Genomic DNA, 20506 nt, shown 5'->3' with positions numbered 1-20506 from the left:
GAGGGTAGGAGTCGGAGGAGATAGATGTATGTAGGAGGGCCGCTCGATACAGCCCCAGCAACCTCCTCCTCCACCCTCTCCCGAAGCCAAGCATCGCATCGCGAGGTTAAAGTGAGAAAAGTCAACCCTAGTCACTCGGTGAGTCCTCCTGTGCTGGAATATCGAGAGGTAGACAGGATCTCGACCGGAACAGGATTACAGGGACTCGATCATCCGGAAGGTAACTACCCTCTTTCTCTCTTTCTCTCTCTCTATCTCTCTCTATCTGTCTGTCTACATTTTGGCAAACGTTTCAGTTTCCGTATGTTCGTGATTCCTGCGGTGATCGGCCGACCTCGGTCATCGTACATGGAATGTACGGTCGTTCGCGCAGTTTTTCGACAGTGCGTTCGATGGCGCCTCTTATGAACCGAATTTCAAGTTGAACACGATTAGACCGGCTAGGGAAGTTGAAACGATCCAGTCTGAACGCATACTCGCGCGCGCAACTCGCTTTTACGCTGAACAGAAACGTTTCTAACAGGCAGTAGGTGGAAACAACGGCAGTCCCCGTCGGGCCATCACGCCGGCACTTATCGAGAGACTTTTAAACCCACTTTTCCGAGTTGGCTGCCTTTCAAAATTCGAGTCGAGAGGCGTGCTCTTGCTGGCAGGTCTATGCCAGCCGGGGACCTGCCGGGTTGTCACTTGGCTGGTTATCCAGGCACTTCCATGCCCGGCCACGCGGATACGAGTGCATAAACATGCGAGCGAACGCCATCCTAGCTAAAGAGTACCTTTATCTCTAGCCAGCCGCTTCCTCCCATCTCCTCCTCGTAGCCTGCTCTGTATACCCTTCTCTTTTCCTTTCAGTCGCAGCTTCTCGTCTCCTTTTTCGCCTTCTGTCCCTTTCTCTTTCTCTGTACCGCGCTTTCACCCTCCGAACCAGGCATTCTCCTCGTGTGACGCTGCCGTGGGTGGAGGAGGAAGCTCACGTAGGTTACTCCTTTCTGCCGGCAGAGGATATTGTGATTTTAGCGTCTGTGTAATTATGGAAATTAGCGACATGGAAAGCCTAGGATAAAAGGGTTGATTATAATCCGGCCGCGGGGGGTGAGCTCCGACCCCAGAGTCCCGCTCCTGTGAGCGACCATAGATTAAAACGCTCCTTCTACGCTAGCGCCTTTACTTCCACCAACTACCCCTATCCACCGGCATCCCCTATCGCTACCACCACCCACTCGGCCACCCCCGCTGTTCACTCTCTTCGCATCACCTATCCCATCCACTCGGCTTGTCTTCTTCCCGTAGCCGTACCTCCTATCCCCGCTACCCGCAATTTTTCCGCTTCTCGCTGATCACGTATCCAACTTCGTTCTCCTTCGTCCTTCGTTCCATCGCTCCGCTCGTATTAAGATCGAGTTTCCTCCGGACGAGTATGTATTTCGGCACGACGTAACGCTACCAGGCAAGGTCGCCCAAGGTTCCACCGGCTGGACTGTGTGCAATCGATATTTGAGTTATTTCCAACGACACCGAGTCGAAAGTAGCTCGGAGGTATTGACCCCTGCAGCTGGCGAATGCGGTACATAACGTTTACTCGAGTAAACGAGTGGCAGGTACGCGTTGTGCTCCGAGCAGGATAAACGAGAAAATCCATTAATTATCCCGGGAGACGTATTCGTCATTTTCCATAGATAATAAATAGGAATTGTTCGCCGAGTGAAAGTGCCAGCCAGTTTAAGCATCGCGAACATGCTCAAGGGTATAGTCGGTTACTTTCGTTCTCTTTATCTGGCTGAGAGCATTGATTAGTTTAAAAGTTAGTTGAGAAGCGGCGAAACTTTTCGTTAAAGAACGCGAAGGAAAAGTTTGCATTTTCACGACTGACGACCTCGTAAGAAGCGACATTTCCCAACCACCTTCTATCTACCATAAATCTCGAGCGCAGAGATACTTTCCAGTATGCATTGGCTTCCACGTATCGTATCGTTACGATCTAATCCATCACGGAAACAAGGTTTTGGCACATAGATAGGCGTGCAATGGGAGCAACGAGCTTGTCTCGAGGAGGCGGCGGGAAGGAAGAAAAAATGGCGAGACCAGCGACGAATTGTCTGCCACAAGGTTGGGTGCAATTGTTCCCCCCTCGAAGCTTAACGCTTTCTCTTTCACCCCCTCGCATCGCCACGACATTGGCGCGAGTGCTCTCCTCTCCCTCCGGCGTTCATCCCTTTCCGTGCATCCCACCCTGGCTTTCGGCCCTCTCTCCTCCTCTATCGCGTCCCTTTTTCCCATCTGGCTATTGGACTACCTTGGTGTTTCGAGCAGCGGGCAGGAACCTATGATGCGATCGGGTATCGAATATCGGCTGGCTCTCTGATTGGTCGTTCTACCGCGCACGGTCGCAACCGGAGCGCGCCAGTTACGACTGATTTGTTACGTAAAAACGTCGATAGCTTCTATACCCTCTCTTGTCCCACCCCCGATGCGCCGCACTCCCTCCATTCCTTCCTTCCGCCCTCCCGGCCCTCTTCTCCTCCCTCCGAACCGCGCTCTCTTTCCACTACCGATTCCTCTCCTTTTCTCTTTCTCGACCACCCTTCACCCGACCGGTCTGGCCACCCCTTCGACGGTCCTCGACACACCGCCACCGCCCCCAGCGGCATCGCGTGCGATAGACGAACCAACGGGAGAGAGAAAGAAAGAGAACTCGTCTTTTTTATCGGCGCCGTGCGCCACTGCCTCTTCGTTCGGTCGGGCATGAACGCATTATCGAAGAAATGGCTGGTCGACGGTACACCGATCCCGCTATCGATTTCTTAGAATCTTCTCCGCTCTCGATGACAAACTGCTGTATTAACGATCAAGGTCAGTAGAGAAAGTTGCGAATCAAATAAAATGATTATTCTATCTTTTTATTTTTCCTTCTTAAGGAATATAGCGAATTTTTATGGAACTATTTAGTGGTTTGTCGCTGGACATTGGTACAATTTGGTAAAGTAATTCCGTAACAGAGTGTGATGTTAACGAGGTTAAAGTAGGTCGAGTCTTGGAAAGATCTTAAAATATGGTGAGAGAAAACGATAGTTTGAGGAAGTTCGTGCTCGTTTTTATGTCTCTGAACAACGCTAGTTTGGTACGACCGCTTCTCCCTTTCGTTTTATAATCAACAAGTCGTCATAGTCAGAACCGATTTAACTTCGCTTTCTCCAAACAAAATGACTGTCTTTATCGATCAATTTCTCTTGTACGTTCGATTCCAATTTTTTACTTCACAACTTGCTAATCATATTCTTGGAGAGAAAATTTTCATAATCGCAGAGTTCAAAATAAATAAACATAAATCCCATTTCAACATAAATGTATATAATTTACTTTTGACCAAAAGGAAATCACGCGTAAAAGATCCTTCGATAAAGAAATTATCTTGTCTGAAAGATTGTCAATTGTTGGTTGAAAGATTAAGAATAATTTAGTGACGCGACATAGCTATTTTTGCTATAATAGGAATTTTATCTGAAGGAAGGAAGTTTGGTCTAATCGTGGAGAAAATGTCGAAGGGTGCCAGGCGTACAATGGGCCATTATTCAAGTAAACTCCGTCCCATTTTACGTATCGTCCCGGTGAAATTTTCCAGGCAAGAAGACGTCCACTCTCGAATATTCCTATCACGAGCGAAGGCAAAGCCACGCGTTACGTTGCCGCGTACTGGCCGTATTGTAGAAGCGTATTCAATGCCGACCTGCCATTTAACACCCAGGCAAGCCGCGAAGTTTCCTGCAATGAAAGCACCGGCGCGGAACCTATTGTGAAAATATCTGACCACTGTCCGGTGCAATGAGGTATGGCTGACCCCTGGGCTGCCGGGTCAGGCACAATGCACGCGTATGCATGCGGCCGTGTGCTGTGAAAATATTTCACGCGGCCACCGCTAAACGGACATAAACGCACTTAACGACAGTTCCATGTCACCGACGCACTGGTTCGCATTGCGTTCGGTTTTAACGATGCGATGCGCTACCGACGAGCATCGTTAACCATTCCCCATTTTTCTACCTCCTCCTCTGGTTTCTTTCACCTGGTTTTCCACGAAAGAACAAGAGAAAGAAGAAGAAGAATGGCAAGAAGCAGAAAGAGACAAACTTACGTCGGTATAAAACGATCGATCGAGAGGCATCGCTGAAAGGTCGCTAACGAGCAGCAGTTTCTCATTAAAGATCGACAGAGCCGGTTCACCATGAAAGTCGTCGGCGGAACGAGACAAATGCTGGAAGAAAAAAGGCGGGCTAGCCTAACTCGAGTGTCGAAAAGCATCGAAATGAGGAAGAGGATTAAAGAGTGGGAGACGAAGGAAAGAAGAAACGAGGTGCGAACAGGAGAGACAGCAAGAGGGGTGGATCAACGTAACTACCGAAACGAACGACGAGCATCGGCAATGGAGAGAGAGCGCAGACTCAATATCTCCGAACCGAACCCTCCGATAGGTCGAGGTTCGACTTCGAGGGTGGGAATAGATTTCCAATCGCGCGGGGGTGGTCCTCCGGCAGTGGATGCTCGCCACCGGAGCACCCTGCTGAACTCCTGCCTGCTTCGGCATGCCAGGGTCCACCCTTTCCTCTATAGGTGGACCGAACGCACCTACACGCACTCCTCTCTCTCAACCCTGCGCTGCTACACCCCTTTCCGATTCGACGCTGCCGAACCGTCGACTGTCCGAGAGGGGTCGTTGGAGAGGGTAAAGCTACGACTACGAACAGGAGACAGAACGATTCTATTGACCAGGGTTCGATGCGCGCATCTGGGCGTAACCCATTCGTTCGTTCCGTCGGTCCGATGCGATAGGAGCAAGGGAGAAAGGTATCGACGGAAGAAGAGCGGTGGTGCGGTGTGTGACGAAGAGAGGAACAGAGAGTGTACCGCGCCTGCGAATTGTCGTCAGGGCGACGGCGACACTGGAAAAATCGAACTGAAATAAACCGAAGCGTTTTCTTCGCGGAGCTCGAGCACCGGTTCCACCATCTTCGTCTTTCTTCAGCACTTTTCTCCTCTCGTATTCGATCGCCGTCTCGCTCGCGCTACCGCCGGTTTCACCTTCATCCTCCCACTACTCCTGCCGCCGCTCACCGGCTTCTCTGTCGACCGTTCCACTGACGTTCCCTCCTTCCCTCTCTCTCTCTCTCTCTCTCTCTCTCTCTCTCTCTCTCTCTCTCTCTCTCTCTCTCTCTCTCTCTCTCTCTCTCTCTCTCTCTCTCTCTCTCTTACCTAGACTCTCTCTCTCTCTCTCTCTCTCCCTCTCTCTCTCTCTCTCCCTCTGTCTCTCTCTGTTCCTCTGCCTCCGCGTTCCTTCCTCCCAGCCTCTTCGAGTTTACTGTGTTATTGCCAGACCGTCCGGGACGACTGCGTCGGACTTTCCACGTCAATTTTCTCTGCACTTTGTCCCATTCCTTCCGGCTGGAATACCGTTTTCTTGGTTTTTCTTTTTTGTTTCTTGCCTTTTTTTTGAGAGAGAATTGCTGGAATGTTGTAAGCAACAGATCGTAAGCGATCGATCGATGAAGATTCGATGATCGAAATGAAACGAACTATCGTTTTGGTTTTTGAAGTTCGAGGTTTGGAATTTAAATAATTTTCTTTAATCCACAACTCGTGGTCGAACCGGACGACTACCAATCTGCGATATATAGCTAAACACGTGGCGAAAAAGTTAAGAACGTGAAAGAAGATAAAAAAAAGTCTGGAACTCGTTAAAACGAACGTAAAAATATCCTGAATAAAATCACAATCATTACGATGAAAATACCAATAGAATCAGTTCCTCGGAACCGGACAACAATCCAAAATTTATGAATCCAATTATGAAGGCAATTTCAAGCATAACACAATCAAGAGCGGGACCAATCGCACCTGAAAATGGGGCCAATTTCACCCTGGCAACTGCTGCACCCCGTTCGTCTCAATCAAGACGAACGGTCGATGTCAGCATTACGGTAGCTGGTCCCATCTTCAAAGACACCGCTTGAACACCTAAGCCGTGGGCCGGTCTGATGGTCATCAAGGACGGAAGGGGCAAGGAAACGGGGGACAAAGGGACAGAGACAGAAGACAGAGCGGCGAATAAGAGGCCATGAAGCAGTGTTTCGCGAGGAAGAAGAGCCGTGAAGCCCTGCCGCCGTACATCTTCGAAGCTCGTCGCAACTTTCAGCGGATGAGTTGTTGGAGCGATTTAGGCGTTACCGCGGGAATAGTCTCCTCCCTGGAACCCCGAGCCAGCTCTTTCTCGCTTCTGCCGCGTCTGGCAGGGCTCCCTGCGAGCTGGAGAGAGCTACGCCGGTATTTACACGTCTCCGTGCTCGCGCGAAACAAAGAATTATTATTTGTATGCCCTCGTGGGTGGCGGAGGATTTTGCAGTTCACAAACTAAGTTAGCAGCTACAACTCGGCCCGAAGCCGACCGGAATGGGGAATGTTGGTGACCGAGGGTGGTCACGGGGAGGAGAACGACCTCGTTTTCTCTCTTCTCCTTTCGCGCGTTTTCAGCTGGCTCTCTCGTTCGCGGTATCCGAGATTATGTGCTATGGATATACGCGAGTTACAACCCTCGTCCTGCTGCGACCAAGAAGCTTCCAACGTCTGCACGTCCATCCCCTTCTTCAACCACCCACGTTTTCTTTTTCGGCAACTGTCACCGGTTGTTGTATCTTCGCGCCACTAGAAGGATTCTCACGGATCAACGTAGCGATCTTCTAACAGGCAGATTGGATTAACCGTGAATTATAACGGGATGTAAAACGTCTTCGGATGTGACTAGAAGAGCGATCTGTTTCGTTTTTCGGACGATGTTCAGAGAAATGGAATTGGAAAGGAAGATCGGGACGTTCGTTGGATTATTTCCGACGAATGCTATAGTTTTGTTATTTTTGCTTCCATCGTGTATTTAAATAAAATAAATTCTATGTAAACTTGCTGGACCAAGCTGCAGGGAAATATTCTAATAACTAAGAAAATGGAAATATATCAAATACGTTTACAAGTATTATATCGAAGTTTCGATTAAAACAATTGACGTGTTCCAAAGCACGAGAACGATGGAGCTTGGTCCAACTGATGTAATATTCCAAATTCAGTCAATCGATCTTATCTTTACATATAATCTCTGACTTTTAATTTTTACTAAATTAAGGCATCGAACGTGTATTATTATCGATACATCACGAAGAAGAAGGCATAAACGAAGGGCCACGCTAACGAACAGTTTTGTCAGCAAGGTGTTGTCAATAATAATCGCGAGCAACGATGACAACGAGCTCGACATCGAATAAATTCAGTGCAAGTGGCGTTAGAGGAACTACTTGCAAGGATTCGGGACAAGGTTTCGCGGCCGGGTGAGGAGAATTTCCACATTTCTCCGTGTTACCTGAAGAAAGAAAACGCTGACTGAGAGGGGAAAGAGAGAAAGAGTGCTCGAAGTCTCTGAGAGGTCTCACAAGTCTGGCGACTTCTACGGAGAAGCCAGGGGGTCGTGATGGGGCGGTCGGTCGGAGGTATTGATCTCAACTCTTGCTTTTCTCAACTTTTTATCCGGCAGAACCGACCGGTACTACCACACCATCGCCGGCCCAACGACGACGACGACGAGGACGACGACGACGACGACGAGTGCTAGAGTCGGCAAAGCCGCAACTTACTTCAATTCCTCATTCCCGTGCGAATTCTTGGCTTGAACTTATGACCGGCTCTCGGTCCCGTACCTCTCCGCGTCACCAAACCTCGATGCCTTTGGCCTTTCGAACAGTGGTTACTAAACGAGCCCTTCCGAGTTTACCGTTTCCCTCTATTTTTTTTTTCTTTCTTCTACTTTCTCCCTTCACGTTTGGAAAACTTGCAAGTTTTGTTTGCGATATCATTTTCCATCTCTCTTTTTTTATTCCAAGAATTTTGAGTCTGGTCGCGGTGCTGTTCGAGGAGAAAGTTCGCGAAAGTTATCTTACACTTGAGTTTTATTTATTTCCTCGATAGAAAGTTCATACTGCAATACTTTAGTTGTGATATACTTGAGAAAAAATTGTACGTGGTGCAAGCGTAAGGATAATTCCTCTATGTACAGTAAGGGTAGCTCCTTCTCCGAAGGATAAAACAACAATCGACGTTTGAGGATGTCGATATTCCGATCAATTCTTCGATTCTCCAAAACCTAATTTTCGAACCGACAGCCTATACTAAAATTCACATGTATTTTTTCTTTTCAAATATGAAAAATAATCCCATTTTGTGAACACAGACCAATGTCCTCAAAATTGCGCAATCTCTCGGAAAATAGCGAGAGGAGAGTTAAAAGTATTTCCGTGTTGGAACATTACCGGAAAAGGTTGTCGCTGATATTCGACTTAATACGACATTCCATCGGTCGGACGAATTACAGGGCAACGAATCCGCCGCATGTAATAAAGCGTATCTGTCGTACATTATATGGCGGAGTAGGTAATCGAGGTATGTAGATACACGCTTCTCAGAATTAAAATTCAGTTTCGCGGAGTCTAGCCGGTAAGCAAGCCACGAAGCAAACTCTCATTTCCCATCCGGTGAAATATCGTGTATTTATTTGTCTGTGAAGCCCCCGGTTTCTCGTCTCGACCACCTTCCACCCCCAGACTCCGATGTGCCGCCTCTTTTGGGCACGGAAGCCCGCAGAAACCGGGCTCTGCCGAGGCAGCAACTCTCTACATTTCCACCGTTTTCGCGAAATTAATATATCCCTCATATACTTTGCATATTATTGCAATATTCCGTAGCTATTACTCGTCCGCCTTTTCCTATCCCCGCCGGCATCCCTTCAGTCCGCGAAAGGTGAGCCCGTGCATTCGAATACACATCGCGAACCGAAAGTAGATTTTACCCTCCCGCTTCATCTCCTCTCCCTCCCCCTCCTCCTCTCCGTCCCTAGCCTCTGTCTGAATTTGCGCCATTTAACTCGTGTCGCTGGTCGGAATTTGCCGGTAAATAATTGGACGCTGATGTCGATCGAAAATTTCCACGATGTAGATGTATATGAACGATCAATGTTCTCGATGCTCTTTTCTTCTTTCTGTATCCTTTTCCTGACAGACGTTTAATCCATATAAAATATTCATTAAGTTTGGGTTGCGCGAAGGAAAATCGATTAATTACATTGAAATCAAGCCTGAAAGGATATTTTATTAGTTGAAATTGAATTTCATTTCCAGGACAGGCATACCAGTTTCAAGAAATAGGAGAATAAGTTGATTAGAAGGAAGAATTTTATTTTCTACCAAAACTTTGAGAATATTCGACGGCCGATTGTGTACGCTGGTTACTGAAAGAAAGATCGAAAGACCTGTGAGATAGACCCGAGTCAAATATAGGAAGATTTTATCAGAATCTTTGTTAATAGCGCTAAAGCTAATTCTCAGCCAGTTCAATGACATCCGTAATTAGTCTAGAAGTAGCACCGTCTGACCTCCTACTATTTATAGAAGGTTCGCCCAATGAAGAGCTTCGATTTCCTTAAAAATTATGAGCCGATCTAATTTCTGTACCGTGCTTTTTGGCACCATTCTAGTACAGAAACTATTTGGTTGCTTGCTGTAGGGTTGAAAGTTGGTAGAGAGCGGGTAATCAATAATTGAAAAAAATAACGTTCTTTTGTTTTTTCAACTTTAACCAGAATGCTTTTTCTGTTTCCATTGGAAACCTGAATTTCCGATACTCACATTGTTTGTCACTTCGATTTCTCATTTATCACTGAAACTAAAAAAATTGAAACGAGAGGTGAGTTCGGTTGGAAAGATAAATCTTTGCAAAGAATTATTGAAATCGCGAAAAATTCACCCTGATACGATCGTTATAAATCTATGAAAAGCTATAAATTGGTCATTTCGACAATTCCAGTATTTTCAATGTTAAAGATATCGTCGCGAGTTTCACGTGAAATACTATAGCGTTGCAAATAGGACGATGAAAATAAGCACGATATAAACTTGATAGTTAAATACAATTAATCGAGCCCTTAGCGTGGCGCGTCTCTAAATACACTGTGAAATCGCCATCAGCTTGGCACGATCAAATCCGTCTTGCAACCGTGGCTTGCAAAAGTCGAAACCAACACACGCGGCATAGCAGCTTCGCGAAAATAGCAACTTAGTCTACACGGCTAATAAATGACTTCACTGCGTTGAAACAGTTAACGCGTTCGACTGGCTCATTCTTTCACACCCGTCGCTTTGTCATGATATATTCTGTACACTCGATCACTGTCCTTTAAAATATTGCACGCCACACCAAAATTAGTTCAAATTATTCCGAACGTGTATGTTTGTTGAATTTGGACTAGACACCATTGTTTCTTCTTCAAAATTTCTTCGCATCGATAGAATCACCAACTTTCGCTACTTCGTTACTTTCTCCGTTACCAAAATCGGAGTTGTAACACTATAGATACTTACTGCATGTATATATTTAATATAGAAAAGTAATTCTCCAATTTTCAAGTTCCACCTTCATATTCATCAACGTCTAATAGTAAGCGTAATAGGTTTAAAAGTAGAAAGCAATGACGGTTGCTCAAAGAAACTAATAGACCACGGATCTCTATATTTATGGGAATTTTCAAGATGCAAAAATATAAATAATGCACATAATACGTTAATATCGAAATGTGCAAAGAATAGCACCCTTCGCGATATCTACTAATCGCAAGTACAACAATTTTCTACCAAAGTACCGTTTTCTTAATTATATCTCTAAAAATGCAAATTTCCATAAATGGCCAGAATCGAGAAATTAATAACAGAACGATCGACGATAACGTTGCCAGCTGGATCTACACATTTAACCGAGATCGACTCCGGCTTAATTCAAGCCAGACCCGGTGCCATCCCCCCGGATCTCTCATTTGCATTCACTAAGTGATAAGTAAACTTGGGTAAACATATCCAGACGAACGATAAGCGGGAAATAAATCGCGAAAGTTTAAGTAGTTATAAATCTATACTCGTCGTGGAGCGAGAACTGGGTGGACCAAGGACCAGGGTGGAAAGAAGAGGATGACTAAGGGATGATGCAGAGGGAAAGGATAAGATAGACACAGTCGAAGAGGAAAGAAGAGACGAGCAGTGGCTCTTTCGTGGATGAAGGCAGGTTTGAAATAGAGAGGAGACGTCGGCAGGGGGTGGCAGAGGGCATAAAGTATAATTGCATCGGGTGGCGTCATCCGCTTTCGCACACCCCACGCTAATAGCACCTCCGCTACCGGCTGCTCGTATTTTAATGCCTAAATTATGTACGGCATTAGAGATAGACGGCCTCCATTGAGAAGACCTATTGATTGCGATTCCGCCTTTGTCGACAGCGAATTCGCAATCCCGATTGTCTACGCTTCTTAAATGGAAGATACTTTCGACTACGACGATGCAGAATAAATACGACGAGCTTCCGCGGGGTTCTGATTCGCAACTTGCATCTGTCTTACACGGCGTACAACTTGATCGTTAACGTATTTTTCCAGGCATCATTGGCGAGAAACGCTGGCCTGAGTTATCAGGGTTCATAATTTTATTGTTTCGTTTTATGGGAAGTTTGATATGAAATTACAGGATTCATTTCCTATCGCTTCTTCCCATCGTTTGGATACTAACTTTTCCATCTCGAAATTGCGTCAGATCTCTGTGATTTAGAATTTTGTCGACGATCTTTGATTAACATTTCCTTCTCGAAACCTCGGTGATATTCTTCGACACGTTCTTACGTCAATGTTGCTTGGTTCTTGCTTAGCAAAATCATAATAGATATACAGTTCAAACGAATTTGGTTTTCAATTTCCTGTCACGTATCGATCAGAAGAATATCGTGTAAATAAGTAGAATTTTCAAAAGTAATATCTCTAACATCCTGACATTTTTCTACCTTTTAATTTATTGAGTCGATCAGTGCGGCTTCTAAACAGCTCGTATAATTTCAATCGGCCCGAAGAATCGTTTCAAACGTGTAAAGTGTTTTTCGTAAATTAAAAAATGTAATATATCGGACAATAGAGTGGAGCTTAAAGGTTAAACCGGGGATCCAGGTCCGACCTGGCCAAGCATTTGTTTAATTAGCCAGCGTCCGTCACAGAAAGACGATCTCGGTCGTCCGGGAGCGATAATAGGCTCCCGCTTTCAAACGGATTTCGAGATTTATGCTAACACGCCGCATTTGTTCCTGCGCCGCAACTGCCAGGACACGGTTCGTTATGTTCCCGTACGCAGACCGCCATTCGCGGAATGGAAATCGTCAAAGAAATCCTTTACGCTTGCACGTGCGACCGGACGAACATCTCGTTTGATGTGAACGCACGAATGGATTTATTAATTGCACAATTTTATGCTTCTCCGTGATCCGAAAGGTTATAGACGGAAATAGCTTATTCCGCTGTTCGTTTGCTTGCAATTTACACACCTCCTTAGGTGATTTTAAAGATGATTTCTGTCGTGCAACGAACATTTTACTAAGCGCGGCTGCGTGAAAATACTTGTGCAGTAGATTCTTTTATGCTGAGATTTGTATACTATTTATCAGGATTTGTATTCATTCATCAGAGATATTTAGCAGAAGTGCATAAAATAAATACCTGTGATATAAAAAATATATAAGCTATTTAATGCGAAATACATATCATAACATTTAGAGTAATCCTTGCCTGTTTTCTCGAAAGTAACTCTGGCTCTCAAAATGTACACGTTCCGAAATACAACTAATCTTTCGTTTCAAACATTTTCTCGTACAGCGTACAGGGGAATTTAATATACCAATGGCAACAGTTACGCGTAACATACTGAAATAAGCTTTTTCCATCTAGGAGTGTTTTACGAGATTATTAGAAAAAATTGTCATCAAACTCATTAACACCGTCGTATTCGCTTGACTGGCAACGGAAACATACTAATGATACAGCAAAACCAAGAATAACAAGAAGTACATGAGAATATCTAAATGAATAGAGCAACATACTTACACTGTATATAATTCGATGTACGGATTACGATATTTCCATCAACAGTTAGTTATAGGGAGAGCGACAATGAATATCGGTATCCGTGGACGCGAAGAAAAATAAGCAGAGAGGTTGTTGTACAAAAGGTTATCCGAGGAGAAAGAAAACAATTTTTAAGAGTCTGGTTCTAAGAAGACCCCCGTAGTCGGGGATGTTTTAGGGATATTAGCGAGCAAAACAGAGGGAGAGGGCAGGGTCAGGACGAAAGCCCGGCACGGAGGGTGAAACGCGGCAGATTAATTTACGACGAAAGATAAGGAAGAGCGGTGGGGTCCTCTTCTTGTCCGACAGGATTCGATTGTGTCTCGGGCTGCGGCAATAAATGTATTTCAAACCGCTCGAGCCGTGGCCACCTCCGCTGCTTTCGCTGTAAAATATATCCATTGTTGTTGTTCCAATTAGTCATTCGAGTAGACGCGGGTCTCGTAAAGAATCGAATAATGTATGCTCCCGATATAAATGGTCGGACGTTTATTTTCGGTCGGCCGTCGAGGGGATATAAAACCGGCTCGAGATTCCTCGTGGAAAACGCAGGAAATAGAGTGGAAATCGAAGACGACTCTTTCACGCTCGAAACGTGATAAAATGCGAGATACCCATTACTGTGGTGAGCTATTTCTGCTGGAAATCATGGGAAATTCTCGTGGATGCGCTTCCGTTCGCGGCTCCTCCATGCTGCTACGTGTAACGGAAAACCAATAAGCAAATCGAGATACAACACGCGAGATTGCGTCGATTTGTCAACTACAGATGCAATATACGTGAGTTTTTAAAGATTTTTGTGCTGATTAACTAACAACAAGTACTGAAAGCGAGCTTGAACTTTTCGTTCTTCGCGATAGCTCTCTATTTTTTCCTTTCGTTCTTTTCTTTCAATTTCAAGCTGCAGTAGTTGTTTTACTTGTTCTTCGTAGTTCTTCCTTGTTTTCCATATCTCTAGTTCTTTTATCCTTACAGTTCATTATTAGCTATGTCGAGATCTGGATAAAAGATAAGAAGCTTGTGATCGTTATATCAATATTTTCGCGGCAGTTTTTTTCAAATTGAAACTCACGTAAGAAAATCACAAGAATATTCTAATTATATATGTACGTAATTTATAGGAAATGTTTTCTTCTTTACCGTGGTTGATACTTGACGATAGGATCACATTTCACAGATATAGTATCGGCCCATCAAATTTAAACTTCGGATAAATCACGTTTCATGTTACACTAATTAAATACTTTTAATTCATTTTTAAGCACTTTCCCATCATTTTACATACAGCGTCACTCTGGTCACGTTACCGTTAAACCAAGTAACTCGTCGAAGACAAAGAAGCTCGCACGCTATCCCATCGACTACTATACGAAGAACAGTATAGGAGCAAGAATATCATTGCAAGAACAGGGATCATTGGCAACCGATGATCCGGCGTTTTCGATGGCCCGCGGTATCTTTAGATCGAGGCTACTCTTCCAAAGAGGTGAGATGGTTGGCGACCAGTACCCGGAAGGTGCGAAGGTAGGTGTGTGATCAGGTCCAATTTATCACCAAGTCGATGCGACGACGCCCACCGTGAACGAGGAATAGGCCGTGACCCGGCGTTGGCGTCGAAAATAGGTAGCAACGCCTCGAATTGGTAAACGAGTGGTTAGAACCGTGTTGTACGAATCGCAATCTGTCGATCGACGATCCAATCGCGAACCTAAGGGCCGACGACGCTGCTCATCGGCATCGCGACGCGACCAAGACTCGTCTGAATTTCATGCAACGTGAAATTGAATTTTCCCTGCCCTTGGCGGTCGTAATCGGTTCAATTATTTCGCCAGCTAAATTCGTTTGACGATTTCGTTCAGTTGGCGGCGGTTACGAGCAACAACCGGATGAAACGAGAGAAATAAATTGTTTATTTACTCGCGTAAATAAGCGGTCTTTCGAGTGACTGTTTATTGGACACGTTATTGCCTCGACCATTTATTCTTGACAACCTGTGATTTGATATAAATTTTCCAGCTTACAGAGCGCATTTTTGGGCAGGGCTTCCTCTGTAGGATTCCACTCGAATCAACTGAAATGGAACCATAAAGCGTGTCTCTTTTCATTTTTTCCTTTGTACTTTCGGATAGTTGTTTGTGGGTGAACATTGAGACAGAAATTTCCCTATTCTTCTAACGATGATTATTCAGAAGTCTCCAAAGGTTCTATATGACGGTGTTTTTAACCCTTGACGGCTGCAATCTGGAGGAAGAGAAGCGAGTCAGAAGTTAATTTGTCAGAGGAATCGTCTCCTCTGCAAATGTTCATAGAATTGTACATATACGAAAAGTTCATCCGTGCCAATATTTTTATTTATCACTGTATACATGAATTGAGAAATTAATCATCATGCAAACGAAGCATCCCTGAACTTCGACCTTGGCCCTGTACTCTCCGATCGATTCCTCTTCAAAATCTTATCTCCATCGACGTTGCAAGCTTCGCCTTAGAAACAAAATCACATCGAATGGCGACTATCGACCGTATTAAAGTTCCTTCCTGGAACAAGTGGCGTCACGAACAATTTTCGTGAGTCACGCGCGGCAACGAGAGGTCGAGACCGCGAGAGCCGATCGTCCGTTTAGCGGGAGCAGAATTTTCGCGGAACGACAAACATCGTTCGTTCCCTTGGCGACGATCGAGGAAGTTGTTCCTCAGATGGAGGCAACGGTTAGGGATCAATTAATATCCACGTCGCGGGCCGTGGTTCGCGGAACATCCAACGACGGTGCCGGCACGATGCGATGTAGCGTTATGAATTTGCTCCGGTGCGCCCCGCCGACGTCGTTCTCGATCCTAGGCGGATATTATTGGATCGAATGCATCACGTCAAACGATACGTGAAATAAGTTATAGGTTAGTGGCTGCATTGGCACCGCTCGTGACAGCCTATTCCTGGAATGCACGACCTCTATAGACGACGCAGACCGCGACTCGCGACCGAGCACGATTCACGAATTGAAATACTCCGACACGGGTAGAACTGCTCTATGACTTTTGACTTGGTTCGTTGTGACCCGGAACAAACTGTCAACATAGATGATTCCGACATTTGAAGATCTTTACGATAGCTTTCACGGGTTGTATACGTGGCTCTTTTGTTTGAAATTGCGATTGAGAGATTTTAAATAATTTTAAATTAGAGAGGGTAGGTTGAGAGATACATTGCCTTTCTAATGCTGTCTTGTGGCTGTTCCATGTTTAGATCTGTATTATTTCATGTTAGTTTGCAACTTTCTCCATTCATTAAAATTTTCTTGTATTTTACTTTCTCCTGTAATTCTGTGTTTCAGCTTGTTGCCGTACCTTCCGTACCTTATTAATGTCTAAAGCTTTATTTAGCTCCGTTTTGAAATAAATTAGTTATATATAGTGCGTTTGTTAAACTACAGAACGAATAAATACTCTCAAAGAAATATTTATTCTCAATTAGGAAACCCATCAATTTTTAAGTGCAACAAACGATAAAAAAAGAAAGGTGAATTCTTGAAGTCGACCATTTTTTACGTTATTCATTTTGTTAGAAAGATCATAGAAGTTTCTACAACATTTTCTAATTTAGATATTTCAATCAATTAGAGATTCCTCTTACATCTTGACTGCATGCTCATATCGCACGACTATAACGTACCAGACGAATTTTCCAAGCTCAGGAGATTCTTTAACTGTACGTATCACGAATTGTTCGACAACGTGAATCGGCCACTTCATCGGCCGAAGGTCTCTCGTCCATTTTAAACGGCCGAACGTCCTCGACAGTCGTTTCGCATGGTAAGTATTGTTCCATGCGCGCGGAATTAAGTTCGAAAACGAGCGTAGTGCATCAGTTACGCGAGGGATTTTAATGTTTGCTCGTTCCAAATTGATGGGAGTAACATCTGCGTCGCGCTTTAAGTCAGCTAAGTCCTGCGCTGGCTACTCTTCTTCGGTTTGTTGTTTTAGCAGCCGGCTTCAGAGAGCGCGGCAAACATATCCGACAGAAGATGGAAGTAGTCCGGTGTTACGTTCGCATTGTCGCAGGAGAACTGTACAAACAGAGCCAACGAACAACCTCACGACAAAAGAGATCCACGAAAGTGTCCCAATTTTTATCCGAGAAAGTGGACTTTGCTTTTGGTAAATTTTTATGATGCCTAATTCATATCTTTCGATTTCAACGATATTTACAGTACTTTTCCTTCTTTAACCTTCGTTTCGGGATAGCTGGTAATTAACGTAATAACAAGTTGATTAACGATGTTTTGACATTGACACGATATTTTTATCTTTGCTTATGGAGCAGTTATAGTATAGGGACGTGTTGCAATAATCAATCAAAAATATTGGTACAATTTTTCTATACTAAATAATTATTGGCAGTTGAAAATTGGAAGTGGAAAAATAAGAAATTTTCTCAGTTGTCAATTATCAATGTACGGTTAAAGATAGGGAATGCAGTTTCTTATCGAAAAGTTATTATAATAAAATTTCATAAAATTACGAAATATTAACCATTGGTTGACCGATGTGATACCAAAAAATTTTTTTCCGCTTCGTTGTTATAAAAAGTTGTGCTCATATTCATTACTCTGTTCACCATAGTAATGACAAATCGTACTACATCTTTCTTTTTCTCAAACATCCCCAGGCAATGCGGTCTAATCAACACGATCGTTAAACATTTACTCGCCTTCTCAGAAACCAATGCACTCGGTTTCATATCCGAACTCCCACTGAACATCCCACCGAGTCGGAGCTAATAAAAAGCTCAACCAGTATCGTCGCAGCTTCTCGTCGCACCTCACTAGTTCTCGAGTGGAAGAGCTTAGCGCCTAGTTTCCCTGGCAACGAATGTGTTATTGTTGAGAGACACGCAGTTGCAAAAGACGAGCAAGTCGTTGTTCGAACAAAACGAGCTTCGAATACTACTTTTCCATAGAGCCGATACAATTATCGATACAATTATCAAATTATTTAGAAATGTTCAATAATTGTCAAATTATTTGGGAATATTAAGTAATTTATAACAGCTCTTGTCTTCTAGAAGCTTGAGAGGAAGCTTAAAGTGATTGATCGATGAAGAATGTCGATATCGGTAACGCAGAATTCACGATAAAATAAACGAATCAATTTCCAAGTTTAGCCACTTCGCAGAACGGATTCCACGACTCTAACGACGCAAGTTTCATTGTTTCCGCGAAAATCGGCCTTGGGAAAAATATTCAAAGCACGAACAGCAGTCGATCATCCTCTGGCAGAACGGTTCAACCCCAACGGGATCTATTTATAACCGAAGCTGATGCACGCAACGCGGGGGTGGCTGCGGTGCCGGACTTAATGCATCCTCTCGTTGCATCGGCGTTTCGGCTATAATGGATATGGCGTTTTTCTCTTTGTGCCAGATACATATAATCCGCGGCCTCTGTCGAAGTTTCGTGGTAATGCCTTCGCGCCTTTGTCTCTGCCTCTTCACCGCTGTGTTGCAGAGAATTTTGGCACGACAAAGCCTAGCAGTGTCTCCATTTTGGTTCCGTAGCCGGGCTCTCAGTGAAGCCTCGACGCTCTCGTCGATCGGCCATTTCCCTTTTGCCCTCTTCTCCCCAACGATACGCCAGGATACGTGTTTTTAATGCTGATGATTCCGATATTGTGTTACGAGTGTGCTTCAAGTATATCAAATTTCATATCATTTGATAATACTTTCGTACGACTATAAAACTGTGATACTACGAAACTGAAGCCTACATATAGATCTTGATAAAGTAAGACGCTTCTTTGTATAGATACTCTTTGTAGCCACAATATGTATATACAGGTCGGTTAAAACGTAACTATTTGGCAAACGGTAAATCCTACGTACCGCCATTAAGGTAATTCTGCAATAAATCGAACTAATATCATTAGTAATGTCTTACAAGTATGAAATTTCGAATTATAAATATTAAATAAGGATCGTGCATAACAGTTGCAGATTACGAACGTTTTATAATTTGTAAGATTTAATTCGTTCGATCGACAAATGTCTATCAAGAAAGTAAGAATTGTAGTTGGTAACAAAACGTTACTTCGTACCTTCCGAGGAGCGATGAATGCACGCGACGCGATTCATATTTCGTTAATAACTTCGATATCAGATTTAGCAATATCTCCGTCATTTTCCGGCAAAGGACAATTTTAGCGCGACGCGACGCAGCAACGTTTCGGCAAAAGAGATACCGCGCCGTTTGACGAAGTCGTTTGTCAAGCGAAACTGGTCAAACTTCCTGCGAAAAATTTTTTTCACCTCCTTTTGTCACCGCGCTCCTCCTCCAGCCTGTGTTACCAGCCAGTGTCTATTTCTGACAGAGGTCCCCCGGGGCAAATTTGATTCTGCAATTATCGTTTTTCCAGATAGGACCGTCGGCGGCGAGCGTTTGACAGAGTTATGGTTATCACTTTCGTCGCATCATTGTCACGCGACGTTAAACTCAGGCCCGAGCAACAAAAAAGCGACGATTTTCGCATTAACCCGTCGTGTTTTCCTGAAAATCAGCCGGGATTATTGCCAAGGCAATCGGTAATTTATTTTCCGGCCGATTTACCGGCGACGTGCCGGTCACCGAATTAGGTGCATAGCAATTCCGCGCAATAACAACGTCCCTCGTTTCGTCAAAACTTTCGAAATGGATCTTGTTACCTTTATAGAATCAAATTCAGGACAGTCCTCCGTGAAATAAAATGGTCGATCATGTGGGAGATATAAACGTGATTGATCGATAGACTGCGGATGTCTATAAAAATTGAAAGCCGCGAAGATGTATAAAACGCGTGCAATAGGTATGCAAAAGTTGATGAAATATCCAAATTGTAGTAACGATTAGTGGGTGGAACACAAGCATCGACATGAATACGGAGAAGATGTAATGATTAATACTAACATTACAGAATTTGTTGAATTAATTCCATTAAAACGAAGGATACAATTATTGATAAAATGTAGGTGTTTTGTCAAAAATAACGCTGATTTTCATTGAAATAGAAACATGTTTACATATATATATATATATATCTATTTATTTTCATAGAAATATATTTATAAGCGCACGTTGTTGCTCTACTGTTGCAATGCGCTTATTGCACCCCTACATGCCTCCCTTTAAATACTAAAATGAAACTAACTGGAAAATATCCAATAACTGTACAATAGCGATTAATCCTAGTCACACTAGTCCTACTCCAACCCGCGAATGAAAAAAAAATCACTATGCATAGCAACGATCAGCAACCCTCCACTGGACTACAAGTCGAATTCTTTGCACCGCGCAGTCGACGACCAGCCAGTCTGTTTGTCCGATTGATCACGTTTGATTTGCCGCGAAATTCTGACAGGCAGCCAATAACGTCGCCATTCAATCTCCACGGAAACCCACCCCCTGATCGATAACCGATTGAAAACGGTGCGGGGCGGTTCGTGGGCGTCGGAGCCGATAGAACCGCCCC

The 20506-nt window shown here is 44.2% G+C and overlaps 1 long non-coding RNA gene across 2 annotated transcripts in view; it reads left to right on the top strand.

Moving 5' to 3' along the window:
* Nucleotides 1–20506, top strand: part of LOC105682180 — a 127822-nt gene that overhangs the window by 73603 nt on the left and 33713 nt on the right. The window contains exon 1 of one of the 2 annotated variants that reach the window (XR_004460898.1): nt 87–220. The exons of the other annotated variant lie outside the window; for it this stretch is intronic. This is a non-coding gene — a long non-coding RNA (uncharacterized LOC105682180). Of the gene's footprint in view, nt 1–86; nt 221–20506 lie in introns of those variants that run through there. 2 annotated transcript variants of the gene reach the window in all.

The sequence above is a fragment of the Bombus impatiens genome, unplaced genomic scaffold (assembly GCF_000188095.3).
Source record: "Bombus impatiens unplaced genomic scaffold, BIMP_2.2 scf_0102, whole genome shotgun sequence".
Taxonomy (NCBI): Eukaryota; Metazoa; Arthropoda; class Insecta; order Hymenoptera; family Apidae; genus Bombus; species Bombus impatiens.
This window is presented reverse-complemented; position numbering and strand designations above follow the sequence as displayed.